The sequence below is a fragment of the Pinus tabuliformis genome, chromosome 6, assembly GCF_031772625.1.
Source record: "Pinus tabuliformis cultivar Carrire ecotype Pingquan chromosome 6, CPIR1, whole genome shotgun sequence".
Classification (NCBI taxonomy): Eukaryota; Viridiplantae; Streptophyta; class Pinopsida; order Pinales; family Pinaceae; genus Pinus; species Pinus tabuliformis.
Window position 1 is genome coordinate 1,841,549,489 of NC_142292.1, and position 25,305 is coordinate 1,841,574,793.

At 40.8% G+C, this 25,305-nt stretch overlaps 1 protein-coding gene and 1 pseudogene across 1 annotated transcript in view; one reads left to right on the plus strand and one right to left on the minus strand.

Moving 5' to 3' along the window:
• PRD1 (putative recombination initiation defect 1) overlaps window positions 1-25,305 on the plus strand; it is a 190,198-nt gene that overhangs the window by 72,778 nt on the left and 92,115 nt on the right. The window lies entirely within an intron of this gene.
• Window positions 821-20,289, minus strand: LOC149266369 (uncharacterized; annotated as a pseudogene).

A 25,305-nucleotide genomic window follows, 5' to 3' on the forward strand; every position in this document is an offset into this window, starting at 1 on the left:
ATTTAGAAATAAATTTTAAATTTTAAAGAGGCACAAGCCCAAGAAAAACCCTGTAAGTAAGATATTCTATAAAATGACTTTAGAAATTAAAAAGATAGTGGGCTCTTTTAGATTCTGCAAACTGAGAGTCAGTTGGTCCAGCTGAGGACTTCTCCAAACGCCCAAATCTTGAATGATAACTTCTGCACACTTAGATCTGATTGTTAGATTAATAGAGATTTAAAAATGATCATAAAATCATCAAGAAATAGAGATACCTGCTACTTCTATCAAATTAAAATGATATTCTAAAAACCTAGAAATTTGTGCAAGATACCTGTACACATATCAATCTCAAAGACTATTAACCAACAAATGCAAACAGAAACAACAAGTATTAAGAACAATATTATCACATAAATCTAAAAGAGGAACACCACGATCTGAAACCCCAAAGTATGTTAGCCTCACTCTCTTAAAAATCAATAATAAATCCAATTATTAAATTAAATAAATAAAATCATGAGAATTCCTCAAACTAAGGAGTCTAGTTTGGATGAGAGATTCTCTCCAACTAGCTCTCCTAAATTAGTGTAAGTTGAGAAATTTTCTCAACCAAGTGAGTCTAATATAGATGCACTATCTTAAGACCACTTACTCATGTATTTAAATGTATTATTAAATTATTTGAATAATGAGAATTACATGAGCATGAGAGACTACATGATGGTTCTCTGCCTTTTCCGCCAGTTTAATTTTTGTGTGTTAATTTGCTATGCATATGGTTATATGGCTTTGTGATTCTTCTTCATGTGGTATCAGAGCCAAGTTAACAAAGATGTTAAGGAGACAAGTCGAGTTTCTTGTTGCATTTTAAGGAGACGGAGGCAAAGTCTTCTCGTTGGTGCGAGCTGTTTAGAGCCAAGATTGCTGGTTGTGTGTGTTGTTTAGGAGTAGCAACTCCTGCGCAGTGAAATTGGCTGCCCACAAGGGCCACAAAATCACTCTTCTGAACTGTCCATGTTTGTCTCCGCAGAAATGCATGCACTGTATTTCCTATGCCTGCACCAATAGCTGTTGCCAGTTGTGTTGCCTCTTGAACAGTTTTACGACAATCAACTGCATCACTAACTCGACGATCTAGAAATGTCCAGGTGTTCCTAAATTCTGGTGAGTAATTTGTTAGCATGTAAAGTTCTGTGGTTACATAAATTCCTCCTAGAAGGGTACGCTTGGCATACCAGTCAAGATATGTTGAGCGGTCACCAGCAGCATGCCAAATTTCATCCATTAAAATAGCCCTTTGCTTAAAGCTTGTTGGAAGATTGGGTGGATTTGCCTGAATGCTCAATGCTTGAGGCCATTTAGAAATGTAGGGGACCTGCATTTCTAGACGAAATCAAATGATTTTGGCTAGGCGATCATGAAGCACCAGATGGGATAGTTCTTCTTCACGGGATTCAATCTCCCCCAGTAGCCTTTGCAGACAATCATCCATGAAGTACTCAACAAGGGCAACCTCCTTCCTGGGAAATGCACCCGCGATTGAAGGTGAGAGACTCGCCTCTCTCGCGCCTGCTACCATCGCTTCCTCTATCCATCCCAAATTTGGCACATGTTCAAGCGCCGCTTGCAGAACTCGAGTCTGATCGTCTTTGATGTCATGAGTCGTCTTTTTCTCCTCCTCGGTGTGCTTCTGTTGCGAGCCTGTCTGTGTGGGCTTCGGCTTCACATCTTCATGGATCAAAGAAAGAGGATGCATCGTTTGAAAGCGCCCTTAAATTGTTAGGGCAATGGCCTATTAATATTTCGTGGAGGACATTGAGAAGGATGGAAGAGCGGGGGATTATTGAGATCACGGTGAACTGATGATGAAATTGACAGCCTCGGGTTCTTCGGATCACTCAACAACCAAAATGTGATAAGGCATGGTCAAGATTTGAGTTGCAAAATCACAGAGGAAAAATTCATTCAATAGAAATGCAGCTTGGTAAGGTTATAGCTCTACGATTTGGCTTTTCATTAGTTTATACAAGTCCAGTTCTGTTCAACGTATTAAGTTGAAGGATGTGGGAATAGAGTATTTATTTGTGAGTTTTAATACTTGTTTTGTTGTTCGATTTGGAAGGGAATATGATGGTAATGGGGTATTTATGGTTGAGCAAGAATCGATCTGATGGGTCATCAAATGCTTGGAATTTGAATTGTTAGATTTCAAAGGGATAGCAATGGAGTTTTTTGTATCAGATTGCATACTTTATATTGAATTAAATATGAATGAAATTGTTCGTATTGAGAGCATGGGAGACTTAGTGAATGCACCCGATACATTGAAGATCCAGTGACATAAGAAAAAGGATTTGTGCATTAGGTGCATTAATTTTTATTTTGGAGAGATACGGCATTTTTTTAAATTTGGAGTGATAAGTGAGGATTTTTAAAAGGAAGCTCATTGTTGTATTTTGAAGAAAGTTTTTTAGTAGAGTGTACTTTTATTTTTGAAGACAAGCTGCTTCAAGAATTTGTGAGCTTGGCATTTTCATTATTTGTGAAATTTCATTCACAATGTTGTGAAGGTGAAGGTTGATGTACTCCCATACTTATATAAAAACATAGATTTTTGGTGGTGATTGTGTCCTAGATCCGCCCGAAATTGATTAAGGGGATCTTAGGTACACCATGTGTATATTTGTGATGGCACATGCTACTTGATATTGTTTTTGTTTTGTGTCTAGTTTTGACACTAACCTTCATGTGGTATCCTTTTAATATGGTACACATGTAGCACACAACAAATTAGCGAATTGCATGCACATAATCAATTAAGTTCATAAGCACAAAGCGTCACATCATCGAATTGATAAAAGTAATATTCTGCAACAACATTTCACAATAGCTAATTCACGCCATCAAATTAAGGATGCTACAAATCAAGCACTTCAAGCCTAATGACATCAACATCATCAACACTTTTTGTATCACTTGTAGATATACATTTTTTCACTGAATTGTAAGGGTACATTCTTGGTTGAAACCGACACCCAAGCTTTGAATTGATAGGGAATCAATTAAACCAAGTGAATCCATTGTTTTTTAACTGAGTCATTCAAATCATTGTAAGCATTTCTCTTGGGTGCATTTTCGATAGTATTCGACACCCTTTTTTTGATCAATCAAGAGTGTGAGTTCAAGCAAGTGAAAATCTAGCAAGCATCAATCGAGCATGAAAGCAAGCAAGTGTGAGTTCAAACAATCAATTGTTAAAACAAGTTCAAGCGAGCGTGCAACAATCAATCAAACATCAAGCGAGCGAGTTCTACAAATCCAACAAGTATTAAAAGCAAGCGAGCGTGAGTTCCAACAAGTTCACATGGCGAAAAGCATTCAGTTGTTAAAGATTCTTAACAATTTGATCCTCTCAACTGCTGAAGACATGGTACAAATCAACAAAACCACTCTTGTCGACATTCAAGTGCATATTCAACATGCACATGAAACGATTGAGTTCCTTCAACTGGAGTCGCAACTGTAGAGAAATGAGTTGCAAGAGAAGCGTGTTGCTTCCAAGTCTTTGACCTATCTAGAGACAACTGATCATTCGAATTCATTGATCTAACCAACTTCAAGTGTTGAAGTTGTTCCAGTTCACCTTTCTTCCAAATCCATCATCAAGCCATGGGAAGAAATTCAAAGTAATCGAAATCGACGCGACTTAGGATATGTCAAAGATAATGACAACTTACATATACCTGATTATTCAAAGCCCATTCAGTTCGTCAGTGTTGGATTACTTGAACAAATCACCTCAGCAAGTTCTCAGCAACTCGCAAGCTGACGTTAATGCACACAAACTGAAGTTGCCGACAAACAAAATTGCACACAAACTCAAGTTGCAGACAAACCGACATGTTCTCATTGTCAAAGAGCCGGTCATCTGGAAGATAAGTGTTTTGATCTCCATACTTATAGCCATTGCGGCAAGTCAAATCATACATCAGAGAAATGTTGCAACCAACGACAGTCAACCAGATTGAAGATAAATTATTCATGGATTGATCCCTGGGAATGGTCATCCACAGCCAGAAGATTGTGTAAGTTTTACAATTGAATTGACTCACATATATTGCAGCCAACAATCAAATGAAGATAGTACTCTTGTGCTGTTGAACGGGGGAGTACACTAGTGAAATACTCCTCCACCTACAAGGGGGAGTTCAGATATAATTTGGAGAAGATTGCCTCTCCTTTCAGCTAACAAAGGGGGGAAAATGTCAATGAAATTGACAAGTGGTTGTCAGACTGAAAGTCTCGACAACATCAGCGAAGCAGCCAATGGGCATCTTCATCAGCCAGTGGGCGATCATCATCAGCAAATACGCCAATGGGCGTTCATCAAATTGTGTCAGTGGACACCAGATGTTGTTTTCAAGCAAAGGATAGTTGGATCCTTTTGTGGCTTGGCACATGATGGAGTTGTCAAGCGACATTCAGAGATGAATCAGTCATGCAGCTGACTCATGGTCTCTTCATATTGTAGTTTCTTCAACATCCAGCTTTGGCGGTTTTTCAGGCAAATGTTTTTTGAGAATCAACTTGAGAACTTGGAATATGGTTCCTTGTTCGTTTTGGATTTATCATTGGGGGCAATGTTAGCCTTACTCTCTTAAAAATCAATAATAAATCCAATTATTAAATTAAATAAATAAAATCATGAGAATTCCTCAAACTAAAGAGTCTAGTTTGGATGAGAGATTCTCTCCAACTAGCTCTCCTAAATTAGTGTGTAAGTTGAGAAATTGTCTCAACCAAGTGAATCTAAGATAGACGCACTATCTTAAGACCACTTACTCATGTATTTAAATGTATTATTAAATTATTTGAATAATGAGAATTACATGAGCACGAGAAACCACATGATGGCTTTCTGCTTTTTCCGCTAGTTTAATTTTTGTGTGTTAATTTGCTGTGCATATAGTTATATGACTTTGTGATTCTTCTTCAAAGTCTTTGCGTTTTATTAACCAGAAAAAGTTACAAGAGCTTTTTTAGAGGAAGTACACGATTCAAAGATCAGATCCAAATAATGGAGAGAGACCTCTCATTTATAGAAAAATTCTCCAACGCAGGGAAAATTTTAAGAACCCCTAAATTTATAAATATAATAAATGGGCGAATCTCCATGGTATATAGGAAAATGGAATCGATATTATCAATAATATAATTAAATATATAATTTTTTGGCGAATCTCTCACCAGGCATGGCGAATATTTTACTCAATTATAAAATCTTGTAAGATCTTGGCGAGTCTTTCACTAAATAATAAAACTTTGTAAAGTCCTAGTGAATCTTAGCATAGGCTACATGCTGGTTTAATTCATTTAAATAGGCTACATTCAGGTGAATACCATGGGTCAATACCATGTGCCATTTTGGTGAATACCATGGGTCAATACCATGTGCCATTTTTATTTTTATTAATTCTAATATTAGGGTTAATAATGGTTTTTTTCATGGTATTAATAACAATCTAGTCAATGGTATTTGTCCCATAGTATTTTGGCCATAGGTTTCACCTAAATAGAACCCATTTTTGAGTGTTCGTAATATAAGTGACTTATGGAGTAAATATAAAAAAATGTTTTATTTGTTTACCATGCCTCTCGTTTATTTATATTTTTATTATTTACCATACCTCTTTTACAAATATGGTATTTGGCCCATAGGATTCACTTAAATAAAACCTCTTTCTTGAGCCTTCATAAATAGAACTATTATGGACTAATTTAAAAAGAGGTTTTATTTATTTACGATACGTCTAGTTTATATATTTTATTTATTTACCATACCTTTTGAGTAAGTATAAAAAGATTTTATTTATTTACCATACCTCCACTTTCTTATATTTTATGTGTTTACCCTTACATGTATATAAGGTGACTTATGGAGTAAATATAAAAAATGTTTTATTTATTTACCATACCTCTCATTTATTTATATTTTTATTAATTTACCATACCTCAATATGGTATTTGGCCATAGGATTCACTTAAATAAAACTATTCTTGAAAGAATGGATTCACTTAAATAAAACTATTCTTGAAAATGGGCGAATGGAATTGTAAGTCCTCATTTCAAGGGCTAAATTTACCTTTTTTACCCTCTGCCTTAAAATACTATTTGAGGTGATTTGTAAAAATGTACTATGATACAAAATATTTGCCCACTGGGTTTAAAAAATTTAAACATTAGCTGAAAATTATCCTTGAATCTAGTTAGCTTGATCCCTGTCAAAGAAATCTCAATTGTTGATGAAATCAAATGATCTTTTAATCACCACCATTAAATAAAGTTACTTTTTGAGGAAATTCGAATTTCACTTTTAATTAACTCAAAAATGATTATTTTGAGTTAATTCCTGCAAAAAGTTGACTTTGACTTAACTACTATGGCCCAATGGTTCAAAATATCTTGAAATTTTCAATATTCCCTTGGTCAGGGACCTTAAAAAATTAAAAAATTTAAACCCACGAATTTTAAATGTTGAAGAATTTAGTTTTTCCTAGGACCTAAATTAATTAAATTTCTGGCTTTAGCATTTTAATTTATTTTAGCCAGAAATTTTAAATAATTGACTCATGAGGGGATTCTTAATTTTTCCAACCCTTTAATATTTAGCCATGGTGTTTAACTATGAGGGACCATGCACTGAATATTTTTTACATGAAATATTACATTTCTAACCCATTAAGGGGGGACACTCGTTTGTTATAGACCCTCAATAATTATCCATTTCTGCGACACAAAATATGATCTAGTAAACTAAGTGACTTGTAATAAAATAATCTAACCAAATATCTAGAATTATTCCCAAATCACTTTTACAGAGACCTGATAAATAACACTAACTCATTTAAAATCTTGACGACAAATCCACCCTAGCTTTGGGGTGAGGCTGGAGGGAAAAACTCTGCCAATCATCTATGTTTAGAAACACACATGATTCAGTGAGACTAAAAACCTCTGAGGATAGAAATCATCATTAGAAAAATAAACTTACCTAGGTTGTTACATACATTTGTCTTACTAGGATCATTTATATTACAAACTACAGCATGGGTTTACAAAACTCCAGTGTACATATAGCTGATAATGATGAATCTGTGGATCATCAGAGTGCTTGGATATGATGGAAATCCATGCGCGAAAAGATGTATAGCTATGGGGTAGTTGACATGGAGTGGTCAACAGGACCCTAAGTCAAAACTTAGGAAATTAAAATAGTTAAATGGTATTAATCTAATTGTGGGTGAAACTTCTAGAAGAAGACGAGGATCAAGCCAAAATGATCTAAGCCATTGATTAGAAGTTAATTTGGGTCATTGGTTGTCCAACATAAATATATAAGAAGAGGCTTGAGGGGCACTTGGAGAACACATAGAGGGGAGATCAGAAGTTCAATTTTTTGAAGCAAAGCAGCTGCTGGAGAGATTTTCAATAGTGATCTTTTGCAATGAGGGGCAGGGAGAGTATCCGAAGGGAAATCTTTCCTGGTCAGAGAATACTCAGCAGAGAAGAGAGAGAGAGATCCAGCAGAGGCAGTGTAGAGCCAGAGAGGCTGACACAGAACAACGCAGGGCCACGCCGAGGCAACACAGGTTGAGGCAAAGGCATCGTAGACCCTTGAGGAAGTCCGAAAATTTGCTGAGGAGATCGATTTCTGTAGCTGGATTCCAGGGTGTGAGACTAGGAGAGAAGAAATCAGAATCTCAGAGGCAAATCGATCAGCCTAGAGGAGTGATGCAGTCCCAAGAGGGTGTGACGCTGCGCTGACGCAGTGACTGTGCAGAGGCAGTTCATTCAGTGGCTTGATCAGGTAGGATTTCCAGTAATAGTGTGAGGTAACCTCACTTATCTCTCTGTCAATGATATTTCTCTGGATTGTTAGGCATCCAGAGATTGTATTCAGAAATTACTACTGTTCAAAGCTGGCGGACATCCAAAAATAACTGCGTAGATTGTATTTCTTTCTTGTTCAGTATTTTAATTATGCTGCTGCCTAATAATAAACCCTCACTAATGCACTGATTTTCTCACATTGGGTTTTTCCGCTGACATTTGTCCAAAAATAACGATGTCTTAATTTTATGTGTGTGCTAGCATTTCTTAGTTTCCAACATTTTCATTTCCACAACATTTATTTTATTTTTCGAAGAAATTGTAGTGTGATTAAATTCTATATTAATAAGAAAATTAATAAACTGAATAACTAGTTAGGAGAATTAATTTCAGTTGCTGCATTTCAAGGAATTTTCACTTGGTATCTGAGCATATTTGACAGGCACGAGGCTCAGAGGTGGAAGAGATAAAATTTGTTGTTTAGAGGGAGCAGCAGGCCGAAATTTTCGGGGCTACACAATGCCTAGCCAGGTAGTGCGAATTGTTGGGCAAGGGTTCGGTTTTCCTGTTGCAGTTGTAGGAAAGTTCGATTTGTTCAGAAAAGCGGTTCCAACGGGCAGAGGGAGTAGAATCTCATTATTTTCGTTGAGCAGATTTCTTTTCTGGGCGCAGAAGGGTTTTGCAGCAGGTTACTAGAGTAAAATCATCACCGGGTGGAAGAGAAAGTGCACACACAGAGGGAGATTTCTCTCAGAGGGTTTCTAGTTCAAAAATCCAATATTTCCAGTTGTAGTAGGCAGTAGCAGCAGGCAATTTTTCTCACACTAGAAGGGGGTGCAAATAATAGAATTAGCAGCCGAGCAAGTGAAAGAGGGAGATTTCCATCCCAGTTTGAGTTTTTGCAAAGATGGCCACAATCAGGCTTAGAGATCAGGACAGGTTGGAGGGAGCTTCCAACTATATCACTGGAAGGCCAGGATGTCCTTCCTGTTAGATGAGCATGGCATGAAAACCTGTGCAGATAACGTTTTGGCAGGACCTACTGATGAGATCAGCTGAAACAATACAGGAAAGAGATGGCCAAGGCAAAGCAGATGATCTTGGATGGAGTCCGGTGTTGATTCGGGGTAGCATCGGATGTGCTCTAGGCACGAAATTCGGTGGAGAGGTTGGGGCACATGATATCTCCAATACCCAAAAAGGGTTTGGGCAGAATCTAAACAGTTCAGGAGATATTAAAATAATTAATATTTTTAATGGAGTCCCTAAGTAAATAAAATATTAATGTGTATTAATATGAAACTGTGTGAGAATGGTCCAAAAGACATGGATCAAGCCAGATCTAATCTTAGCCATTGACTAGGGAGTTAATCTCAGCCATTGATATGTCAACAGGAAAAAGTATAAGAGGAGGTTTGAGGGTCACTTGGAGCGTACACTAGAGTGATCAGTCATTCTATTCTCTAGAGCGGGGTTTGCTAAGAGAGATAGAATTAGTGATTGGGAGTTGCAGCTGAGGGGCATTGAGTACAGAGAGACAGAGAGGCAAAGATAGTGCCGCGAGAGCAGCGCAGTAGCCGGGGAGAGTGACGCAGAGCTAGCCGGGCTCACGCAGGGCCATGCAGAGGCAACCCGGAGCTGCGCAGAGCCTCAAAGAGGCCAGCGTTGCTGATGTAGGGCCTCCTAAGGTTGACGCAGGCCCATCCAAGGTGATCCAGGGCCAGCGCTGGGCAGAGAGGGGCTGACGTAGTCCAGAGAGAGGCTGACACTAGGGTTTCTGGGGCAGATTGGTGCTAAGGAGTTGCCGAAAGGATTATCCGGGGTTTCAGCCAGGAGATTTGTCTCAAACTGAGAGGTATTACTGCCAAGGAAATTCTCTGTTGGGTAGGCCAATTTTGGCACCTAGATTGTACTATGATATTGCTTAATAAGAAAACCCTTAGATAGATGCACCAGTTTTCCCACATTGGGTTTTTCTGGGGACATTGGTCCAAAAATAATGGTGTCATATGGTGTGATTGTTTCTGTTTCCTTTAGTTGTTGATCTATGTTGAGCATGCACTAGTGTTTATTTTCAGTATTTACATTGTAAATGACTTGTTAAGTAACATAACAAGTAGGTAGGAATAAATCAGATAAAGTTCATGGAGGGTTTCTAACTAAGTAGACTTAGAAACTTCAACATGGTATTAGAGCGTGATTGTAGATCACAGGAGGACTAAGGACATCAGCCGAGTAGAGCAATAGCAGCAGAAAAAAACTGTCTCGAGGTGACAAAAGCTATTTTTAGCATAACAGCAACAAGGGAAGGGTGACGCAGTGCCTGCGTCATCAAGGGTGAGCCAGGAAGAGGCAACACAAAGACTAAGGCAAAGGGAGCCTCATGTAGAGCCACGCAGAAGCTGGGAGGGCTGATGCAGTTCGCTGAGGAGGCCGGGTTGCTAGTGCCGAGATTGCACAGAGCCTAGGAGCTCTCACCTTCAGGTTGTTTGGGTTTAGAAGGCTGTGGGAATATTGCAGAGTGGAGCTGGTGAGGTACTGTAGTCAGAATAGTACCTGACAGAGCAAGGCCAAGAGGAGTTGTTACCGAGGGTTTCTAGCCGAGGAACCCGGATCAGTGGTACGGTTGCACAAGACGATCAGAGTAGGGGGCATCTCGACAGCGGCATAAGGATTTCTAGGAGGAAAATCGGGACTTAGAGGGAGTCCAGAAGAGAACTTATAGACGGGAAGTAGAGACTCAGAGGAGTCGAATAGAGAACTTCCAGGAGGGAAATAAAGGAGCATCATGGCACTACACGGAGTAAGAGACCAGGATAGACTGGACGGAGCATCGAACTTCACAGTCTGCAAGGCCAGAATCTTATTCGTACTTGAAAAAAATCGTGTCAAGAACTTCGCCTTGAAGGTAATAGCTATCCTAGTCGACCCCAATGATAATGACAAGTATGAGGAGGCAATGGCGAGGGCCAAGAGCATCATCCTTGATGTGGTCAAGGATCATGTAGTACCACACATTGCCGAGAAGGAAATGGCATATGAGATGTGGGAGGCTCTCAAGAAATTGTACCACCATACTTCTGTGTATAGAAGAATGCTACTTGAGAATCAGTTGAGGTCGTATCAGATGAAGATGGGAGAACCGATTGACACCTTCCTCGAAAGACGGAATGAGATCCGAGATCAATTGACTCCTCTAAAAGTCACACTGGATCAGGAGTTGATGGTGAGGACAACCCTGAATATTGTCTCAAAAGACTGGGAGGTATTTGTCTGGAGTATATTAGGCAGAGGGACTCTCCCACCTTGGGACGAGATGTTAGCAGCTCTTCGCCAGGAAGAGATCAGACGGTAGTTGAAGACGGGTAGCAGCAGCAAGGTGATCAAAGTCAAGCAGGAGGAGGAAGATGTTGCCCTAGCATCTAAGGGAAAGCAGGAAAAGTAGAAGAAGAAAGATCTCTCCAAGATCAAGTGCTTCCATTGTGGGGAGCTGGGTCATTATGCGACTCAATGTCCAAGGAAGAAGAGTAAGGGAGAGTCTTTTGAAACTAAGGCAGCGCCAGCAAGGGCAGAGAAGGAAGTGTTGACAGGCGATGACTGTGCCATGAGTGCACACGCACCACTTGAGCGGAAGTGGGGAGACATCGAGCTGTAGTCAGGCGGACTACAGGTGATGAGGGAAAGGATCCTCGAGGGACCCAGCCTCTTGGATTAGACCTTGCTACGGGAGCCCCGAAGAGGAGTAGCAGGACTGGTTGAGTTGGGTAGAGACGGATGCAGATGGAGCGGCAGAGAGAGCTACAAAGCAGGAGTCCCAAGACAGCGCGAGGCTAGCGGGTTGCAGCAGTGCGAGAGGCACAAGAGTGTTGCACCAGTGCACAATGGCATAGAGAGGTGTGCAACGGTGCGAGATTTAGGGAGTTGTTGCAGTAGCGTAGAGGTCAGAGAGGGAGCACTTGTCAGCGGCACAGGGAGCTTCATCATCAGGAGGGTCTCTAGCCCAACAGAGAGGTCAGATTGGGAGATCAGTTACTTACTTCTCAGTAACTGAGTTGCAGTGCAGCAATGGGCAGCACGATGCAGCATGATAAGAGGAGGTTTAGTGTGGATGCAGTGCTGGGAGAAAGGACCAGCAGCAGCATCTGCAGATGCAGTACAGATGCATCAGTGGCAGTGGCAGAACCATGGATAGCAGTACAGGATACAACAATGCAGAAGATGTTGGGCAGGGAGGCTTAGCATCAACACAGGGACCGATGTCGGATGATTAAGGTAATACTCAGTGAGGAGTATTACTAGAGCACACTCCTCGCTAAGAGGGAGTGTTGATTTGGGGTAGCATCGGATGTGCTCTAGCCACAAAATTTGGTGGAGAGGTTATGGCACATGAGATCTCCAATACCCAGAAAGGCTTTGGGCAGATTCTAAACAATTAAGGAGATATTAAATTAATTAATATTTTTAATGGAGTCCCAAGTCTAAACTTAGGGAAAATAAAACATTAATGTGTATTAATATGAAACTGTGTTAGAATGGTCCAAAAGACAAGGATCAAGCCAGATCTAATCTTAGTCGTTGATTAGGGACTTAATCTTAGCCGTTGATATGTCATTAGGAAAAGTATAAGAGGAGGCTTGAGAGTCACTTGGAGGGTACACTAGAGTGATCAATCATTCTATTCTCTAGAGCGGGGTTTGCTAAGAGATAGAATTAATGATTGAGAGTTGCAGCTAAGGGGCATTGAGTACAGAGATAGTGTCGGGAGAGCAGCGCAGTAGTCGGGGAGAGTAACACAGAGCCAGCCAGGGCTCACGTACGACCATGCAGAGGCAGCGGGGAGCTGTGCAGAGCCTCAGAGAGGCCAGCGTTGCTGACGCAGAGGGCTGACGTAGGGCCTCCTAAGGCTAACACAAACCCATCCGGGGTGACGCAGGGCCAGCGCTAGGCAGAGGGGCTGACGTAGTCCAGAGAGAGGCTGATGTTGGGGTTTCTAGGGCAGATTGGTGCTAAGGAGCTGCCAGAAGGATTATCTAGGGTTTTAGCCAAGAGATTTGTCTCAAACTAAGAGGTGTTACTGCCAAGGAAATTCTCTGTTGGGTAGGCCAGTTTCAGCACCTAGATTGTACTCTGATATTGCTTAATAAGAAAACCCTCAGATAGCTGCACCAGTTTTCCCACATTGGGTTTTTCTGGAGACATTGGTCCAAAAATAATGGTGTCATATGGTGTGATTGTTTTTGTTTCCTTTAGTTTTTGATCTGTAATATGTTGAGCATGCACTAGTCTTTATTTTCAGTATTTACATTGTAAATAACTTGTTAAGTAACATAACAAGTAGGTAGGAATAAATAAGATAAAGTGCATGGAGGGTTTCTAACTAAGTAGACTTAGAAACTTCAACATCTAGGACCATATAGTCTCATATATATCTGGCAAGAAAACTACCAAAGAGATATGGGATACTTTCTCAGGGCTATATCAGAATCCTTCAAACCAACGAAAGAAGTTTCTGAAGGAAAAGCTGAGGAACACAAGGATGCAGAAGGGTGAAGGCATTTATCCCTTTCTCACTAGAATTTAGGATATCCGGGATGAGCTTGCAGCTATAGGAGAAGTGACTCAAAATACAAAGCTTATACGTTTGGCCCTGAACAATGTCTCTAAGGAATGAGAAACCTTCATACAAGGCATTTTGGGACGAGCTACATTACTAGGGTGGGACAGAATGTGGTCAAACCTACAACATGAAGAGATGAGATGAACTCTAGTGAAGATCTCCATCAGCAGCGATAGAAACAAGTGATCAGAAGATGTGAAGGAGGATGACAATGTGGCCCTTGCATCAAAGGGGAAAGAAAAAGCTCCCAATCAGGGACAAGGCTTGCAGTGAGAGAAGAAGAAGAAAAAGGATCTATTTGAGATTAAGTGCTTCGAGTGTGGCAAGTTTGGCCACTACAATACTCATTGCCCTTAGAGGAAGAAGGACAAGTCGAAGAAGCAGGATCAGGCGGCAACATCCACAAAGATATACAAGTTGTCATCCAAATTGGAGGAAGATTTCTCCGTGTTTGCAGTTATACCTCCAGGAGTGAGGTGGGGCGATGTGGAGCTTTAGTCCCAAAGTTGTGCAGAGATTTTGGCAGGATTTAGTGAGGCAAGCATCGAATGGTGTTTCCCCATGGATCATTACCCTAGCTACAGGGGCCCACAATATTCAGTAGTGTTGAGATTTCTAAGTTTGACACGTCAAAAATCCCTACTGCATTATCTGGTTTGTTTTCTCCTACTTGTTTTTTCATTAACAAGTTATTTATAAATATAAATATTGAAAATAAACACAAATGCAGCCTTAATACATATATAGATCAACAACTAAAATAACTGAGACAAACACACAAGGGACACCGTTATTTTTGGACAATCGTCCCGGGAAAACCCAATGCGGGAAAACTGGTGCAACAGATATGAGGGTTTTATTATTATTCAGTTGCTGAATACAACTAGGGTGCTAGAAATGGCTCACCCAAGAGAAATTGTCCTCGACAATAATGCCTCTTCTTGGAGACAGATATTTTGGCTGATCAGTCATCGGATGAATGATCCCACAACAACTATGGCAGCTCCTTAGCTAGACAGCGAAAGCTGCTCCAAGCTTCTCCACTGCTCTGTGCCACTCTACAGGGACTGCATCACCCTTCCCAGCTCACCAGCACTTAGTCTTCCCCACGAAAATCACCCAGCGCTGCCTTTCGGCTCTGCGTCAACACTGCTAGCCTCTGCACAACTACTGATGCCTCTACGTCAGCTTCTCCAGGGTCTGCGCTATCTCTCTGGCACTATCTCCGCCTCTCTTCTAGGTATTCTCGGCCTCGTGCCGAACTGCCCCTCGCTGCAACAAATCACTAGCTTGATTCTCTCAGCAAAACCTCGCTCCAGAAAATCGCACTAACTGATCAATCTTGGTGTGTCTCCAACTGACCCTTAAGCCTCCTTTTATACTGTTCCTGTTGTGTCTTAAACGACCGAGATTAAGTCCCTAATCAATGACTAAGATTAGATTTGGACTGATCCATGTCATTTAGAACATTCTCACCTAGTTTTATATTAATACCCATTAATATTTTAATTTTCCTAAGTTTAAACTTAGGAACCCCATTAAAAATATTAATTATTTTAATATCTCTCCAACTGGGTGGAATTTCCCCAAACGATTTCTGGGTCTTGGAGATCTTATGTGCCTTAACCTCTCCACCAGTTTTCATGTCTAGAGCACATCTGATGCTACCACAAATCAACAAGTAGCAGGAGGATCAATGTCAATCAGTGCATTCAGTTTCAGAGTGCCAATTGCAGACTAGTTGCAGTCAAGAGGAGCGCAAAGCAGTGTTGCTAGCAAAGCAGGAGGCTCAGTAGCAAAGTCAACAACAACGCAGGTTTCTCAATAGACAATACATAGGCTAGTAGCAGTCAGATGCTCAAGAGACAGTTGCAACACAGAGACAGTTGATTCAGTATCTTGGATGCTTCTCAGTTGTAGTAGCCGCAACAACAGTGAGAGGGAGTTGTAGTGCAAATGTAGAGTTGGCAGTAATACAGGTTGTATAGTGCAATGCCAACAATATCACAAATGCAACAGTTTGGTTCAACTACAGTAAGTGGCAGATGAATCAGAGTTAGCTTAGTTGTTGGTGGACAATGGAAGGTAGCTATAGTTGTCAGACATCAGCAACGTGTATGGGAGGATGATGTAGGGACAAAGGGTTGTAGCAGTGCAATGCTAGATAACACCCTCCTCGCTAAGAGGGAGTGTTAGTTTTTGTAGCATCTGATGATGTTCTAGTCTTAAACTTTATGGAGAGGTTTAAAACATATGACTTCTCCAAAACCCAGAAATTGTTTTTGGAAATTCCACCTAGAGATAGCTCAATTAAATTAATTGACCATCATTAAAAATTTACTAACTTAGGAAAAATGGTTAATTAATAGTAATTAATTGAGAAAGGTGCAAATTCTCCAGAAACTCACATGGATCGACTTGGAGATGATCTCAGCCATCAATGAAGTTTTAATCTTTAGTCGTTGGAGTCCCAATTGGGGATTATAAGAAGAGTTCGATGGGTAGATGGAGAACACACCATTGCAAATAGTTAGTGTCCTAGGTAGTTCAAATTCCCAGTAGCAGGAGTGATTTAGCAATGGAGGTCGACCCAGTGGGTGAGTAGTAGCGGGCAGATGGGTAGCATAGCGGTATTTTGGAGGAGTTTCCAGTTCCAGAGAGTCAGAAAGAGGAGGCCAAAAGTATTCTCCAAGAGGCTGCACAGGGGCGGTGTAGAGCCTTAAGGTAGGCAGTTTGATTTGGCTAAAGGGAAGGTCATTTGCAGTTCCAGAGGCCGGGGGGATTTTCTAGAGTGCCAAAGAGACATTTTCCCAGTAAGCAGCAGGCATGATGACTTGATTACAATAGTTCTGGGCTGCGTTATAGGGCTTGTGTAGAAGGTTTGGACGACTTGCTTTTCAGAGGTCAGACTGAGTCCACTGCACTCCACTGCATCATCTGACACTAAGTCCATCTCGCTACTGCTGAATCTTGGGCTCTCGTAGCAAGGAATTGATCCAAGAGGTGGACTCCTCAACGATCCTGCCCACATGTAGTCCTCCCGACTACAACTCAATATTGCCCCATCTCCCTCCTCGAGATGCGTGGGCACTCATGGCATACTCTTCCTTATTTATCTTCGCGGCTACAACCTTTGGATCATGCTTCTCCTCCTTATCCTTTTTCTTCAAATGACATTGAGATGCAAAGTGATCCGTCTCGCCACATCTGAAACATTTCACCTTCGAAATGTCCTCCTTTCGTTTTTGCTTCTGTTGTCCCTTCGATGCTAGAGCTATGTTCTCCTCCTCCTCCATCTTTGTGCCACTCCCACCGTTGCCATTGAGGTTGACCTTCATTAGTCCCTCATTAACTCCTCTTGTTGAAGAGCCATCCACATCTTCTCTCATGAAGGTAGTCTTTCCCTGCCCAATACACTGTGGAAGAAGACTTGCCATTCATACGAGACTCCATTCAAGGCTATCCTCACCATCGTGGCTGATGGAGGAGTGGATCCCACTGCAACAAGCTGGTCTCTAGTGTCCTGAAGACGTTGAAGATAGAGGTCCACCTCTTCTCCTTTCTGCATCAAGGTCCGCTGCAACTTCTACTCTAAATACATCTTCTGTTGTTCGGAAGAGCCTTCATACAAAGATGACAAGGCTTCCCACATCTCCCGGGTTGTATCCTTGCCTTGCAAGTGTGAGACCACATGATCTCAAACTCCATCGAGAATGAACCTCTTTGCCTTCCCCTGCTCGGCCTTGTATTTCTTCTTTTGATCTTTGTCAGCAGGAACAACTACAACACTTTTGACGTAGGCGTCGAGATCATATTCCTTTAGAACAACTAAGATTCTGGTCTTCCAGAAGACATAAGCCTCCAACCTATCCTGATATGAGCCCATGTGATGCCATTTCACCCAACTGTTGAACAAAATCCTCTAGTCACTGTTTAGCATTGCTCAGCTGCTCAGCAAGTGAGAAATTCAAACTTTCTGGTAGAAATTTCTTTGAGGAAAAAATTCCCCTTCTACGTGTCTTTGTTCTTTTCGAGCAGATTTCTGCCCTGGCAGAAACTGTGCCCTTCAAGCACTACACTGAGGCTTTCTGCCTCTGCAACCTCACGAACTGGAAATCGTACCTCTCTATCATCTCACTCAAAGAGAGATTTCCTCGGATTTGCTTTCCAGCAAGGACTGCGTAATCCCTTCAAGGGGATTCGAATTGCTGCCAAATGTAGCTTTCGGCCTCACTACTCAGCACTGGATCTGCTCTTCCTATTTCAAAATCAACGCTTTGATGCCATGTGAAAATTCCTACACTTTAGGAACCCCTACTGCAGCGAATCTAAATCTACTTCACCTACTTGATTTTAAAATTACATTCATCAAGTTATTCTAAATACTGAAGCAAATTACTTTTGCAGCCTCCACTAATTAAATATTTGATCTCATGAAACAAAAAATAGAGAAAAGAACAAGATACATAGGACACTCTTATTTTTGGACACAATAGTCCTTGGAAAAACCCATTGTGGGAAAACTGGTGTAGCAGCTCTGAGAGTTTTCTATTATTAAGCAGTAATTCTGAATACAATGTTGAATTCCCTCCCGACAATCCAGTGATAGAGAAAATATAATGGCGGAAAACTGAGTGAGTTTTACCTCACTTCACCCGGCAGATTCCCACTGATCCGTCAGCAGAACTGGCTAACCTTGGCTATCTCTGCGCTGGCCTTGCGTCAACCTTATAGGCTTTGCGTCAGCACCGCGCTGTCTCTTCTACCTACTGCGTCAACCTTCTCGGCTGTTCCAACAGTTCCCCGATAGTCTCGGCTTTCTGCGTGAGGGAAACTTTTGCTTCTGCGCTGGCCCTTCTGGCTCTGCGTTAGGCCTGCGTGGGCCCAGATTGGTCCAACGTTAGTCCTTCTAGCTGTTGCGCTGCCTCCACTAGCGTCTCTTTGCCTCTCTGTCAGTACTCCCGAACTATCCCTGCCCCTCTGCTGCAGAATGATCACTTAGTTCGATTTCTCAGCTTCCTAGCCCCAGAAATCGAACTCCAGATCAATTCGTTCTCTCCGTGTGTTTGTAAATGAACCCAAGCCTCCATTTTTTACTCTTCCTGTTGAGTCTTCAACGACCGAGATAAAGTCTCTAATCAACGGCTAAGATTAAAACATGACTTGATCCGCCTTCTAGATCATTCTCACCCATATTTTTGATTAATACCCATTAATATTTTAATTTTCCTAAGTTTAGACTTAGGAACCCCATTAAAAATATTAATTATTTTAATAAAATACAATCCAGATTGAATTTCACCAAACAATTTTTGGGTTCTTTATAATTCACGTGCCTTAGCCTCTCCACCAAATTTTCAAGGCTAGAGCATTTTCGATGCTACCAAAAACTAATAGGGATTGCTTGGAGCGAGTGTGAAATTCCCTCAGACATTTTTGCCAATATTTCTCTCAGATAGAATCCCCAGTTTGGCAACATTTTTTTGTACTCGGAGATTCTATTGTTGCATAATAATAATAACCCTCACTGCTGCACCAATTTTCCCATATGGGGATTTTCCGGGGACATTTGTCCAAAAATAACGGTGTGATAATTTTTATGTGTGTGTGCTAGCGTTTCTCAGTTTCCATCATTTTTATTTCCACAACATTTATTTTATTTTGTGAAGAAATTATAGTGTGATTAATTCGATATTAATCAGAAAATTAATAAATTGAATAAATAGTTAGGAGAATTAATTCCAATTGCTAGATTTTAAGGAATTTTCACAGCCTTGACACTGTTTGATGGTCATTGCTTCTTCTAGAGCTCAGATGATGATGGTTATCTTTGAGATGACAGGGGAGGGATCACACATCAGTTTTTGACCACAACGCTTGAGTATATTGGTACCACCTCACCCCTCTTGCTGTTTAGTGTTAATTTAAGGTAAATCCTATTCTTAGAGCAATTTATTTCAATTTTCACAGTTAGCTCAATATCTTTTCCATATTAGTAATCACATCAACATAATAGTAAATTGCAGAGAGAACATAAACATAAATTGTAGAAGACAAGCCAAGACAAGAGGACACAAGATGTGGTGCTAGCTAGGGACAAACCCCAATGTGGGGAAACCCTTGATCAATTCTTCTTATATGTTCTTCAATAGTTCAGCAGAGAGAGAGAGAGATAGTACATATACAATAGAAGTCAACACTTTGACTTATCTAAATAAGAGCATAAATCATCTCTAAGAAGATTATACATGAGGTAGCTGAACTCAGTTGAAGACACGCTGCTTCAACTGATTCTCCGAGGTGACTCCATCACCATGCTGCAGCTATCATTGTGCTGCTCCTCATCATCATGTTGCGCCTTACTGTGTTGCACCATGCTACACCCATCATCACTATGCTACATCTCATCATGCTTCACTAATCATGACTGTACCCATCATTGTGCCGTTGTACTATGCTAAGCTATGCTATGTATTGCTCCTCCTATGTGCATTATGCTACACTGTACAACATGTACTCTTTGCAGCTCCCATTCTGTACCAATGCTGCACCATGTACCATTGCTCCACCAAGAATCATTTTTGCACCATGTACTTGCTGCACCAAGTACCATTGCTGTCCCAAGTACCATTGCTACACTATGATTGTTGCACAATGTATCCACCATGAACCATTGCTGCACCATGTACTTGCTGCACCAAGTACTTGCTGTCCCATATATCATTGCTGCATCACGTGACCTTGTTGTCCCATGTATCATTGTTGCACCATGTGACCTTGCTGCCCCATGTATCATTGCTGTAGAATGTGACCTTTGCACAATGTGACCTTGCTGCTGTTATGACTGTGACTGGTTAGGGTATATTTGACTGTTGTAATAGCCTCTAATTAGTCACCAAGACAACCCTCCTTAGCTGCGGCCTACCCTTGAAGACGTTGTGGCTCCCTTCACTATTGTTCTAGGCATAGACAACCCTCAATACACCTCCACGTTTCCCTGTTTTGGAGTGGCTAGGCTTGCGGCCTACCACAGACCTCTGCTGCCTCCACAGACCTCTGCTGCCTCCTACAACCCACTCAATACACCTTACGTTGCCCTCCAAATTGCTCATAGGGTTTGCGGCTTACCCACAACAACCTACACTGCCCTTCACCAAGAGTTAGGCACCCAAGGACACCTCTACACAGCCCTGAAACAGTCTGCCCTTATCTCGGCCCTCTAGGGAGTTACCTCGGCCTCCCTTACAACAACTCGGCCCTCCAAAAGACCCATGAAACAGACCTTCCTTTGCTGCATCTAAGACCTTCTGTTGACTGCGGTTAGGGCATCCTATAGACAGCTTAGGATCACCCTTGGGACAACGTATAGATGAGGGCAGTCTTCCTTGATAACGTAGAGGATTAGGGCATCCCTTCTTCACAACATGACTGTGTCTTCCTTGCTAGGGCATCATCTCTAGGGCAGCTCCCTTAGTCTCCTTTCCTCCTGTGTCTAGGGCTTCATCATCTAGATTTCTCTTGCCACTAAAACCCAGAACAAGTGGAGAGAAATCAAGAGTGAAGTGTGTGTAGAAATGACTATCAATTCACCTCCTTTTATACTAAAACATTGAGCACACATGGGGGTTATTTGGTTGCTGGTCGACCTTGACGAATTGTCCCATTAACACAAATAAATTCATATCTCTATAAATACTTATCGGAATCGGATGATCTTTAGATCAATCCTACACTTCTTGATGAGAGGGATCCAAGAAAAATATCAGTTGCCATAAATAAGATGACCCACATGGAGTTTGGCCCTAGTTGCCAATTTTAACACTCCCTCTCAACTAGGGAGAACTCCATTTGTTGATCTATCTGCCAGACTGTACTATCTCTGCCATCAGTGCCCTGCACTGCTCTGCTGAACCGTCAAGAAGAAGAATTGATCGAGAATGTCTCATACCATTCTCTACTGACTCGAAGTCAGTCCCATATGAAGAGTGTGTCATTCGACTTACTGATCCCAAATCTATTCCTAAAGAGAGTGAGTTATATCACCCTTACTGACCTGAAGTCAGTTTCATTGATCTCAGATCAATATCACAAGAGAGTGTCTCAAACCACTCATACTGACCCCAAGTCAGTTTCATTGATCCCAGATCAATATCAAAAGAGAGTGTCTCAAACCACTCATACTGATCCCAGATCAGTTACAAGAGAGAGTGAGCTATATCACTCTTACTGATCCCAGATCAGTGCCAAAAGAGAGTGAGCTATATCACTCTTACTGACTCGAAGTCAATTCCAATTGATCCCAGATCAATGTCGGTCATCCTAGCATAGGGAGTACGGTAGATACACGATGCGTCCATCGGTAGTACTATTATGGTCCTGTTGACCCTGCCGCCTACACTTACCTACAAGTCAGTGAGAAAATCCTTCAACCCCACAAGGTGTGGTTAGTGGTAGGGAACTCAGAGAAGGGGCTGTCACACCAATCTTGACTCTTTCCGTTTGAGCTATCTCCTAGGTTAGCTAAAGGGGGTGGCCCCTAATGAAAAGTTAATTTAAAAAGGATGTGATTTCTAGGAGAATTGTTTGAATTAAATAGATTATCTCTTTAAGATTTATAAGCAAAAAATTGATATGAGCAATAACCATCATAAGATAAGCATGAAATACATAAACAACCAATGCCTTCCAAGTATTTGCTCTTTAAGAAATGAAATTGTATTTTGCTTAAAATGAAGTGAAATGCTTTCAAATGGAAAGCCAAAATAACCCTGAAAAGTGAAACACTAAATTGTTAGCACAAGATATTATAAATGCTTTCAACATGAATAAGTCTACAAATCAAAGCATGGAAACTATCTTGCTCAAAACGATACGAAAATAACTCAAATGTTAGACCAAGTTGACAATAAAGGATGTTACAAAAATAATTTACAAGAGGCTAGGCCAAAGAGTATGAGCAGACTCTCTACTTTGACTAGCCATGACTTAGTTCGTTGAAATACCTAGATATTGATAAATGAAGTACAATACATAAAAAATATTTTTTTTTCCAAGTTTGATATTTTGATGCAAGAAATAAAAGCTTTAGGAAACTTGAAAGAATCCATGCAAGACACAAATAAGATATAGATGAGACTTTGGAATTCAAAACATGTGGGTTCTCTTTGAATATTTTCAAGAATGGGTTGATTCCTCCGAGAATTTCCCCACGTTTGAAAAACTTGACCAAATAATACAAAACTTCACCACAAATCATTAAATCGACATGAAACTAAATAAGTGCAATGGAAAAAATTGATAGAGATGCATTTATTATCCACTAGAAGATTTATTTTCCTAAAACAAATAATTAATTTTTATGCTAATATGAGATAGCTACAAACTAACATAACTTGAAACAAGCATGAAAGCAATAATGACATGACGAAATAAATAGAAGCATAACAACAAGTCAAGAATTTACCACACATGCAAGGAGAAGAACACCATCACTCTTTACCCCAAGGGCTGTTGTATTATATTGCAAGTAGTGAATAAAATCCTGCAGAGTCTTCTCAAACACAATAGCTCGTATTACATGATACAATATGAGAGCGCATGGCTCTATTATATAGAGAGTTGGAAGCAAATCCCAACGAAGAATGACAATGACAAATGGCATTGGAGCCAATCCCAATGTAGAAGTGATTAAACAAGTGGCATGAGGTGACAATCCCAAAGAGAAATTCAAATTTGTTGAATGGAGCTCCAATGCCATGTGTAAAAATCGAATTCTGGCAAGTGGACATCATTTTCTTCTTCCCTTATGTGCCAAATTCGAATTTTATGATAGAATGACAAGTGTAGATGGGTGGTAACCCATATGGGGACAATTTCCCACAAAAATATCCACCAAATATTCTCCCAAATCCTCCCAGATGTGCATTAACTTCACAAATTCGAATTTCCAAGTAAGAAGCCTTCTCATTTAATGCGAGAAATTCGATTTTATTTGAGCACACGTCCTTTCCTTGATTTTAGGAGTTCACATCACCTTGGGACTTCACTTTAACTCCCCAATAATTTTCCACCTCATTTCCACAACATTTAGCATGTGTGGGTATTTATTTTTTTCCATTTATTTAATTTCTGGCTTAATTAATTGCCAAATTTCCCACTAAACTTAGGAAAAGTGGGTTTTGAGGGTCCAAAACACATTATTAACCCCTCAAAGTGTGTCATAATAGAAAGTTGAGGGTGGGAGGTGTAATTTTGATTACTCATACCCCATACAACTTCTCTAGACTACACTTATTACAATTTAAATACAATTTTATTTGCAATTTTTGACCTGAGGGAAATCTAAAAAATTAAAAAATGACTACCTAGAACTAACCAAATTCCACGAAATTTTTTGTGTGATCTAGTATGGTAATATAAATCGAATCTAGACACTAAGATGTGTTAGGGGCCCAACCTTCAAACCGTCACCCCGACTTTGGGGTAAAAGTGAGTGAAAAAGCCGAGAAAATTATCTACCTCTAAAAACGAAGGGATAATTAACTAGATAAAAAAAACGCTCCAAGGTGTACTCGTTTGTTGATCGAGTCCCAACATTCTAGGCCTGTTACAGACTCAAAGTTCATCATTACTAGTATCACTTATTAAAACTCCCCACAGGGTGTGGAATCTGGGTACAATAAAGATGATGAGAAAATAGTAGTAGAGTTAAAAAACTCTTTTGACTGATGATATCTGATGGTACAAGTGTCCTTTAGTTCATCCTTGGGCATGGAGTCTTCATATAATCATTAGGTGCCACTCTAGTGTTCAACAGGTCCCTAATCCCATTTCCCTACTCATTGGCCAAATGAGAGGTACTTCCCATGAGTCCCAGACTGCATGGGTAGGATGCCTTGACAGGAGAACCACTCATCCTGTCCATAAGTCGCCACGGGGTATCATAGGGGAAGGCTGAACCATTCACCCTGTACACAACGCACCACTAGGGGAGGGTGAGTCGCCCTATGGTCGCTTGTTGCTCCAAGAAGTACCCCAAGCCCGCCGAAGCTCCCATAGCTCAATGCATGCATCACACAGGAGCCTCATAAGAGGGTCTCTCAACGATTCCAAGTCGTTCTGCAAATTCACAAATCTGACCTTGCCCCGGGGCTTTGATAGAATGTCTGCAACCTACACATCAGTGCCAGTGCGATGGAGCCTTCTTTTTCATCGATGTACCATATCCCAGATAAAGTGGTACCTGATGTTTATATGCTTGGAGAGATCATAGAAACGAGATTCCTCAATATTCGAATTTCCCCTCTGGTTGACACAAAAGATCACAGTGGTATCCATCATGTGTACAAACAGCTCACTGAAGAGCTTCCCCAACTAGGTAGCTTCACACGAGGTCATACTCGTAGCTATGTATTCGGTCTCAGCGGTGCTTGAAGCAACCGTCTTCTGCTTCCTGCTCATCCAGGATATCGTAGCAGAACCCAAAGAGAACCAACACCCAGAAGTGCTCTTGCGATCCTCCACACTGCTTGCCCAGTCAACATTCGAATAATCATGCAGCTTCACATTTCCGACAATGTATCTCAATCCATGAGAGATTGTGCCCCGAAGATATCTCAGAAGATTCTTGGCACCAATCCAGTGAGGCTCAACCATATATGAGCTCAACATGCTAACTGCAAAACATATATCTGGACAGAAGTTCACCAAGAACATCAATGCTAGAATGAGTTTGTGAAATATAGAGGCATTTCCTAAATAAGGTCCGGAATCCCTACCACATAACTTCTGAAAGTGAAGCTCCATCGAGGTA